Source organism: Carettochelys insculpta, chromosome 12, assembly GCF_033958435.1.
Source record: "Carettochelys insculpta isolate YL-2023 chromosome 12, ASM3395843v1, whole genome shotgun sequence".
Taxonomy (NCBI): Eukaryota; Metazoa; Chordata; order Testudines; family Carettochelyidae; genus Carettochelys; species Carettochelys insculpta.
Genome location: NC_134148.1, coordinates 4,920,421 through 4,930,818, shown reverse-complemented (window position 1 = coordinate 4,930,818; position 10,398 = coordinate 4,920,421).

The following is a 10,398-nucleotide window of genomic DNA, read 5'->3' as shown; positions in this document are numbered from 1 at the left end:
AATGAAGAGCTGCAAGAGTTATCGGCCTGTGGAGGACAATGAAGGAATCCTGTTCTCCCCACAGAAGAACGAACTTACGAGGGCCACCGACAGGCACCAAAGCCAGAAGAGACCAGCACAGCCATCTACCGTGATCCTCCTGCACACACACGAGGTAGAATCTTTTTTCCAGCCTAGATTTTGGAAAGACGTCCCATGGTGTTTGTAAGACTCCAGTCGATAGCGGCTCTACCACAGACACGGTCGTATTTCAAGGCTAGAATTCTCTAACATCAACTTCCAGCAAAGATCTTCTGTGTTTGCCAGCAAGGCCACCCCACCCGCCACGGCCAGGTATGGGTACGCACCTAAAAATGTCAGTGCAGATCACATGGGTATGAATGGCCTCAATGCAATATAAACCTGAGCGTGACTGTGAAGGCCCAAGCCCCTTCTCCATCTGCAGGTGTGCAAGGGACCCGAAAGCCAACCTGACCCACAATTCCACTCTGGCCCTAGATCTGAAGCAGACCTCCCCCAGCCCTTCTACATATGCTACAGGTCACAGAATCCCGGGGCTGGAAGGGACCTCAGGAGGTCATCTAGTCCAGCCCCCTGCTTCAAGCAGGATCAACCCCCACTAAGTCATCCCAGCCAGGACCTTGTCCCGCTGGGACTTAAAAACCTCTAGGGATGGAGAATCCACCACCTCTCCAGGCAACGCCTTCCAGTGCTTCACCACCCTCCTGCTGAAGTATTTTTTCCGAATATCTAAAGTACCCCTCCCCCTGTTCAACTTGTGACCTTTGCTCCTTGTTCTGCCATCTGACACCACTGAGAACAGTTTCTCACCATCCTCTTCAGAGCTCCCCTGCAGGAAGTTGAAGGCTGCTATTAAATCACCCCTCAGTCTTCTCTTCCGTAAACTAAACAAGCCCAAATCCCTCAGCCTCTCCTCCTAGGTCTTGTGCTCCAGCCCCTTCATCATTTTTGTTGCCCTCCGCTGAACCTGCTCCAGCAAGTCCACATCCTTTTTATACTGGGGGGCCCAAAACTGGACACAATATTCCAGATGTGGCCTCACCAGTGCTGAATAGTGGGGAACAGCCACTGCTATAGATCTGCTCAAAATGCTCCTCCTAATGCACGTTAATATGCTGTTAGCCTTCCTGGCTACAAGGGCCCACTGTTAACTCATATCCAGCCTTTCATCCACCATAACCCCTCGGTCCCTTTCCATCGTACTGCTGCTGAGCCAGTCGGTCCCCAGCCTATAACAATGCTTGGGATTCTTCTGCCCCAGGTGCAGGACTCTGCACTTCTGGTTGAACCTCTTTGGTCTGACACTCTCTGGTCCAGCAACATCCATAATCCAGCATGATTTTCGTTAGCTGGGCAGCCACTTATCATGGGCGTGGCCAAGTTTCCCGTGGTCCCATAAAGTTTGTTTCCAGCCACCAGTCCTGGCTCTCAGTGTTCTGGGCTGTTGTTTAGCTGTAATTTACCCTAAATGTCTTCTAAGAGCCCAGTAAGCAGTGGAAGTGTTGGTAACGCTGCTACACAATACAGATCTCTCCTGGTCCCGCAGCGGGGAGTTCCGGCACCTTTTTTTCTAGGAAAAAAAAGAACTTCTTGGGAGGACAGGCACGTGAACACGAGCATCCTGGAACAGTCAAACAGGGCCAGCAGTCGAGCCATTATCATTCATCAACAGCTTCGTTGGACTGGTCACCTGGGTTGGATGTCTGATCAGCGCCTCCCAAAACAGATTCTGTTTGCCAAGCTGGAGTACTGGCAGAGGAGCGCTGGAGGCCAGAGGAAGTGATATAAGGACGTGCTGAAGGCACCTGTGAAAAAGTGCAGCGTTGGTGTCGACACGTGGCAGAACCTGGCCCAGGCCCGTCCCCAGTGGAGCGCGGTGACCCGTGAGGGGCTGGTGCCATTTGAGAGATCCCACCACAGTGCAGGCGAGGAGAGGCGGAGAAGGAAAAACGAGCTGCAAAATCTGCCCCTGCCCCTTCTGTGACAAGACCTGTGGCTCCGGAATCAGGTTGGTCAACCATCAATGGTCTCCCCAGTAGGAGGATGGCATGAGGATGTCCTACTCGTTATGGAGTGACCCTCAAGGATATCTTCTAAGAGACGGGGTAACCAGAACTGCACCGGGTATCCACGGTGCGAGGGTGCATGGATTTACATGGTGGAATTGTGGTCTTTTCGGTCTTATTATCTATTCCCAGGCCCGCCGACAGCAGGCGGCAAAGGGACCAGCTGCCTTAGGCCCCTTTGAAATGCCACGGCAGCACTGTGTCCCTGCTCCCCGTATGGCTCGGCGGGCGTGTCGGAGGCCAGCTCCATGGCAGTGCTAGCCTGGGCTAGGGGCCAGCAGCCCCATTATATGTGTGTGTGGAGGAGGAGGGGTGATCAGGGACCGGGGGTGGAGCCTTGGGAAGGGGCGGAGCCTCAGGCTGAGGCAGGGCAGGAAGGGCTTGCATTCCCAAGGCCTGGGGGTCACCCACCACCCAAGTCCCAGCAGAAGAAAAGCCTTTGCAGTAGCAAGGGTACATAAATCCCCAGCTGTGCATCTGACAGAGCCTTTGTAACTCTGGGAGGCCTTTGCTTGGCGGGGAACAATTTTCATTTCCCTGCCGTGCGCAGCTCCAAGGTGTAGCCTCTGGCACGCCTCCAATCCACGCAGCTCTCGGGCAGCTTTGTAACAGGCAGCCGAGGACGCACAGGCCTCTCCTGCACTGCCAGTGGGCCCCAGGCTGGAGATGGTTACGCGGGGCTTGGGATGACGGCACATCAAGTTATCACTCAGGGCTGAGTGTGACACTGACTGTTGCTTCATGTGCGCTCAGTCTGCAGCAGTGGGCCCTGTAAGCTGAGCGCTTGGGTGGCCGCCCAGGAGAAACTTAGGCGCCAGTGTGTGTTTCCATTGGTGGTGCACAGCGGCACAGGCTTTGGTGCACAGAATAAAATTTATTCCACCCACGGATGAAAGAAAACCGAGAGGGAGCCCTGCCCTGTACCGCCATGTGCATTAGTGTTAAGGGCTAATGTATGACTGAAGGGAAAGGAGGCGCATGTTAGCAGCAGCGTGCATGCAAGCCTGGCAGGGAGCAATGAGCCTGGATGGGCAGCGGGGGCCGGAGCAGTCAATGCAGGTGAGGAGGGACTAAAGGTTGGCTGGATTCTGATGCTGCCTCATCCCTGCTCAGCATTTTGAAAGTGCCCCTCGCCACCGACCGCAGAGCCTGAGGAGGGCACTGCGCTGCTATGAAGCAGGATCAGGCTCTGCCACCCTGCCCGGCTCCCTCTGGGCTTCTCTTCGGCTCTGTCATTCGGGGAGCACCCCCCCTCCCCCCGTGGCGGGTTTTGCATCATCTCTTTGAACACTAGTGGGCCTGGTTCTCTTTTGCACCCAGGGCTGAAGCGCAGAGGAGCAATTGCCCCAGGGCTCCGATTCAAAGGGGCCTGGAGCTCCCAGCTGCTGGTGCTGCTGCTACTGAGGTAGTAGCAGCAGCCGGAGGTCAGGGCCCCTTTGAATTGCCCCCAGAGCACCACTCCCTCCTACTCTGCGGGTTGGGGGAGGGGAGAACACTACTGTTCCGGCTGCACGAAGGGCTGTGCCCAAGGCCCAGCCTCTTCTGCTGGAGGCCCCACCCCTTTTGATGAGGCCCAGTTGCTCGCACCTGAGGCCCCACCCCTTCTGTCTGAGGCCCCACCCTTTTCACCAAGGCCCCACCCCTTCCACCTGAGGCCCCACCCCTTCTAGGGGTGCAGAGCTGGCCTAGGGCCTGCAGTAGCTGTCAGCCCTGCTGTTTGCACTACATCCCCTTTATGCCCCTTTGAGGCAGCCAGGAGCCTTAACCTGGAGGGACGCCACAGTGACGCTCACTTGACCGTCCCGTCACTTTGCCAAAGAGCTGGAAGGAGACCCCCAAAGACAAGGCGCTGATGCCTCTGCCTGGCAGGCAGCCCCCTAGTCTGTGGCAGGCCTGCCACTGGCTTGGCATAGCTACCACAGCACCGCATGGGGAGAGAGGCCGATGCTGGGTTTAGCGTGGGCCCAGCCCATGAAGGACCCATAGGTACATGAGGAGCAGCCAGCTGGAAAGCCACAGGATCGCTAGCCTTAATTCCTCCTTCTCAGACCACCCCCTGGTGGACTCACTGCCCCTCCCTGGGACCTTGCCCGTCAGGCCCAGGCAGCCAGGGGCCGTGTGGACGAAAAAGGCTTGCCCAAGCCATCCCAGTGGTTCCAGCTAGCAACCGCTTTCAGTCTGTGCTGCAGTTGCTGGATGTTCGTTCCTTTCATATTAGCACCTCTACAAGGACGTGCAGGGGCCAGCACGGATCCCACACTCCCTGCGCACATCCAGACAAGCACGTGTGAGCGCAGGAAGTCAGGAATGAATTAAATCCACGCGATAAACCCCCTCCCCCCAGCCTCCCGCCAGCTGCCTGGACCAGCATCTCTATTTGTCTCCTCTCGGGTGTCTTGTCCTTACATCAGCTTCCCACCTACGTTCTGACCCCCTGGCTGTCTTCCATCAGTGTCAGCGTTGTTCTCAGATCCCCTGGACCGAGACTGGCACTCGAGCTCCAGCGAGCCTTTAGCCAAAAGCCCCGTTGCTTTTTTCCCCCACCCCCATCCTGCCCTGTTTATTTCCTGTCTCGAGTATCTCATCCTGCTTCTTCCCAGCTCCTGGCCCTCCTCCTTCCGCCCCAAGCCCCAGCTCTTACTCCTTTGCTGCTCTTGGAGTTCTTCCCTGGTTGTCACCGTAAAATGCTTCACTTCTCCCCATCCAAGCTTTCCTGGAGCCCACTGCTGACACCATGTCTGCCCTCCTCTTCTCAGCACCCTCGCCCGCCCCAGCTCCTGCCCACTCCCTAGGGTTCCTTGCTTCTCTCCTTCCCAAGTTCTTGCATTTTTTCTGTGCTGCCCCCATATGGTCAGAACAGCCTGCTAAGTGATGTACACCCTGCTCGCCCCTCCCATTCCTCCTTCCAATGCATGTCTGAAACCCCATCTGTTCCCTGAGAAGCAGCGCCTGCAACGTACTCGCAGCTCTCCGTGTCTTCTGCCCTGCTTGCTTGCCCCCCCCTCGCCCCCCATGCCTGCCTTTTTTTCCAGACGTGCCACTCCTTCGAGGCCTGGACCCCTTTGCTCCTTCATCGCACAGCATTGCGTCCACTTCCAGGGGTAGCTCGCCCATCGCAGGCCTTTCCAGGACATGAGGACTGGGGGTAAGTCTCTCCCGGTTGCCAGATGAAGGAATTTTGTCAATTTCACAGGGTTCCCTCACAATCTGCCTGCCTAATTGTTTTTATTCACTGTTCTGCAGACACAGCTCGCTCCCATCAGCTCCAGGCAAACTCTTGCTGTCATGGCCAACCTGCCCATGCGGCAAAAGCCTCTCAGACTAAGCCCAGAGCTATGAACACCCATCCCTCCACTGAGCCCTGCCTCGTGTGTGGGTATTTTTCCTGCGATGTACAGAGCCATCCGTATCCCCTGTAGGTCATTTTCATGTCACTGCCTCCTAAGCCCTAGATCTGTGGGTCCAACACGCTAGCTCCTAGCCACACGTGGCTAGTTGGCCTGCACAGAAAACACATTTGCAGAATAATGTGGCTACTTGGAGGCAGCAGTGCCGGCTCTAGAGGATCCTTCTTCAAAATGGGTTGGACACCTTCACAGCCTTTTCTCCAGTGCAGGCCCCAATCACCTCCCCCAAACTGTTCGCAACCCCCCCCCGCCCCCAATCGAAGCCAATTCTAGCCACTACATCCACGTCATTCAATGGAAAAGGAATCCACAGCCTAGGTTTTTGGACAGCCAGTCATAGAATCATCCAATTCCAGGGCTGGAAGGGACGGCAGGAGGTCACCCAGCCCAGCCCCCTGCCCAAAGCAGGATCACCCTCATTCATAACATTGTTGGAAGATGTTTAATTTAAATATAATAACTGATTGTACCTTTGCAACTTATTTAAAATGTAGCAGAGAGGTAGCCATGTTAGTCTGTAGCTTTGAGAACAAGAAGAAGTCTTGTGACGCCTTAGAGACGAACAGATATTTTGGAGCATAAGCGGGTCTTTGCCCACGAAAGCTGATGCTCCAAAATATCTGTTCGTCTCTAAGGCGTCACAAGACTTCTTGTTGCTATTTAAAATGTGTTTTCTATGGGGCTTTTTCTTTTTTATGAACCTCCTGCCGGTACCCTCAGAAGTGGGACTCTGCCGCCCCCAGGTTGGGAAACACCAGTCTAGATCATGGTGAGCAAACTTTTTATGCTGGGCCCGACTTTTCATTCGGGCAATTAGCAGCCCCCCCTAACCTATCTGAAGTCATCCAAACCAATGGACATTTCTCTCAGATTCATATGAAAAAACCCGAACCCTTTTGGCACCTCTAGGAAAATAAGTCTATAGAGCTGCGTCTACACGTGCACGCTACTTCGAAGTAGCGGCACTAACTTCAAAATAGCGCCCGTCGCGTCTACATGCGTCGGGCGCTATTTCGAAGTTAACTTCGACGTTAGGCGGCGAGACGTCGAAGTCACTAACCTCATGAGGAGATAGGAATAGCGCCCTACTTCGACGTTCAATGTCGAAGTAGGGACCGTGTAGACGATCCGCGTCCCGCAACATCGAAATTGCTGGGTCCTCCATGGCGGCCATCAGCTGGGGGGTTGAGAGATGCTCTCTCTCCAGCCCCTGCGGGGCTCTATGGTCACCGTGGGCAGCAGCCCTTAGCCCAGGGCTTCTGGCTGCTTCTGTGGCAGCTGGGGATCTATGCTGCAGGCACAGGGTCTGCAACCAGTTGTCAGCTCTGTGTATCTTGTGTTGTTTAGTGCAACTGTGCCTGGGAGGGGCCCTTTAAGGGAGCGGCTTGCTGTTGAGTCCGCCCTGTGACCCTGTCTGCAGCTGTGCCTGGCATCCCTATTTCGATGTGTGCTACTTTGACGTGTAGACGTTCCCTCGCTGCGCCTATTTCGATGTTGGGCTGAGCAACGTCGAAGTTGAACATCGACGTTGCTGGCCCTGGAGGACGTGTAGACGTTATTCAGTCGCAACATCGAAATAAGCTATTTCGATGTTGGCTGCACGTGTAGACGTAGCCTAGAATGTACAAGCGTTGTTAATCGGGATATAACTGTGACTATGCAGACATAAATAGTCACGTAGTTCAACCTTTGCAATGAGGTGGGTGAGCCTGAGCCCCAGCAGCTGATCCTACTGTGCTCCCCCTTCTGAAATCTCCCCATCCCTGCGGGGGATCACCCCCCTACTTTGGGCACCTAGACAACTATGGAAAGCTCCCAGATAGGGAAACGTGTGTGTGTGTTTGTTCACATTCTTCTGAGGTCAGGGGCTGCTATTTGCTGCAGGGTATTCAGGCAGCACATGTCCCCGCATGTGCCTGTTTACATGGCTGGCTCCATGGCTGTATGTGTCTGTCCGTGCATGTTTGTGTCACTTGCTATGCATGCGTCTAGTTCGCGTGTGCCATATCAGTGAGTTCATTCCTGCCTGCTTGGCGTGCAACCTCTGACAGCCTGCCCAATGGCCTGCACAGGGCCCTGGGCAAGCTGTTTGCGAAGGGTGCAGGGCAGGCAACCACACAACAGCCACAAAAGAAGCATGACCGTTTGCCATGTGGATTACTGGGCACCCTCGTCCTTGCTCAGACAGCTGTTGTAATTCGATGAACGGCCTCACGTTGAAAAGGGTAAAACTTTGTCAGCACTGATGCATTCATGTGAGACTCCCTTTCCGGCAAGGCTCAGCTTTGTGCCGGCCTGCCTCCAAGTGCGGCTGTGTTTTGGGGGGGAGTGGGGGAGCCCCAGGAAAGTGGCGTGGTCTGCGTCTTTGTGGTGCCACGTGCCAGGGTCTTCCTGGAGAAGGCATGGAGCTTCCTGTGACTCTTTGCAGCTTTAACTGACCCACTTGGGGCTCAGAAGAGTATTTTTGGGGTGCTGGGCAACCACCCCTTAAGAAGTAGCAGAGTGATCATCTCTCAGGGTGACTTCTGCAGCCCAGGCTACATTTAGCTTGGAGCAGGCGTGCATTTGAAAGGAGTTGTTACGGAAAGATTCTGAGAATAGGATAGTAACAGAGAGGGAGTCGTGCTAGTCTATATACTATCAAAACAAAAAGCAGTCCAGTAGCACTTTACAGACTAGCAAAAAATAAACTATTTTGCTGGTCTTTAAAGTGCTATTTACTGCTTTTTGTTTTGAGAATAGGATGGGTGCAGAAGGTCACCACTGAGGAATTCTATAGAAAGATACAGCCAAGCGAGAGCCTGCTGCAGAAGGTTATAAAATGGAAGCTACAGCTTCTCGGGCCTATTTGCAGAAACAACGAACGAAAAATCAAGACCCTGGTATTCGGCATGATGGACGGTTCGAATAGGAGGCAGACCCCACAGAGAATGGGTAGATGATGTAGTAGATTGGTGCGGAGCTCGTCTACAGAAACTAAGCCGCTCCGCACTGGACAGGGAAAGACGGAAGGAAATAGTGAGACAGGCGTCAGACACTGATGGGCGCTGAGCTCACGGCTGATGATGATGATGATGATGAAGATGAGTTGCAGCCAGGCTGAAGATGCCCCCTCCACACTCCACACCAGTCTGCCCATGCTCCAAGACTGGGATCCTCAACCTTTCAGCTGCCTGGGACACGTCAAGCTGTCTTGCTCTCGTGGTAGGCTGGAGCAAGTCAAGAACGGGAACCGATCCGAACATGTCAGGCGTTATGCTACAGGCGTATGAGACTGCTGCTGCCCTGAGGTGCTTACCGTTCCTGCAGAAGAGCCAGCAGAGGGGGATAGTGGGTAAGAGTGGCAGTCCTTTCTTCTTGGGGGGGTGTGGCGAGGCAGGCGGGAGCTCGGGGGGAGGAAGAGACGGTGCTGTGGAGGGAAAGTAGGTAATAGGGGTGGGGAGCAGCAGGGCACAAGGGAAAGAGGATAGAGAAGAGGCCTTCTGACAGGTTTAGGTTTGGCGCTGCTGCACCAAGCCCTGCAGTGTGCTTTTTCTGCAGACGTGTAGACGTGGGTGTTTGGCTGGAGTTCCTGGGGGCAACCTACGGCTCCACCCCTGCAGTTCTGGGACTAAAATGGTGTTTGCACCGGAAGCAATACATCCTGACAGACAACCGGGGGCGGGGGTCTGGTAAAGTTAGGATTGAAAAAGCCACCACGGCTTGCATGAGCCCCGTTGGTGAGTCTCTCTGGAACGCTCCAAGTCCAGAGCTCCTGGGAGCACCTGTGTCCTTGAGCGTCTGCAGGCGTAGCTGCCCTGCACGCTTCCCGGCCAATGGGAGCAAGAGAAGCAGCGGCCAGCCTGTCCTTGCGGCCTGTGCTACTTTCTGCAGCTCCCATTGGCTGGGAATGGCAAATGGCAGGTGCTCAGTGGAACCAAACTCACGCAGCCCGCCCATTGATTGCCCTGAGGGGCCGTGTGTGGCCCATGTCTGCATGTAATTGTAATGCCACGGGAATCAGTGGGCTGAGCACAATGTGGCTGGGGGCCAGATGTGGCCGAGGGGCTGTAGTCTGGGGAAATGTGGGTTTGTGTGTATATGGCACAGCACCTGGGGTCAGCAGTGGGACAGAGCGGGCCTGGTATGACCACGCAGACCAGCCTGTGAACTTCTCCAGGTCAGGCAGCACCGAACTGTGGCCTACTTAGCAGTATCAGCAGGTGAGATCGGGGGATCTTGGGCATCCCGCTCAGATCGGCAGGTCCTCCCTGTAGCGCTCCCTCCTGTCCTCACTGCTCACTAACATACTGGCCCCAAAAGCAGAGGTCCCTGCAAGCTGAGCACTTGGGTGGTGCCCAGGGGAGATTCAGGTGCCACCCAGCTGATTGGCAGAGTGTCCACAGCCCCACACAGCAGGGAGTAGGTGGTGCACATCCACACATGCCTAAGTGCACATAAAATTTATTCTGACCCTGGGTGGGAAAAATTCCAGGGAACCCCACCCAGGAGCCAGGTGTTTGCTGTGGCTTCAAGGAACCTGGCTGTTGTGGAAGCTTCACGCACTCTACCCGCGAGAGGGAGAAGACATGACCGGAAAGTGACCCCGCAGCGCATTAGCTCAGCCCGATGACGTCTGCTTTGGTTTCAACACAGATCAGGTCGTCATTTCCCACCATCAAGCTCCTCGCTCTGTCTTCTGCCCCAGAGGTGTCTGGCTGGGGAAGGAGCCAGCCTGCAAGTTCCCATCTGATCTCGTGGGCCTGAATTTTTAGCCCTTGCCCAACTGCTGCTCTGCAGTCAGGCTGGTGTGACAAGGGCTGGCACAGCTGCCTGAAGAAAGCTCACCCCAGCGCAGGGTGGCACAGGCAAGCTAGTGCTGCCCTCAGCTAGGGAACATGGCTCATGCTTTCATGGACCCTGGG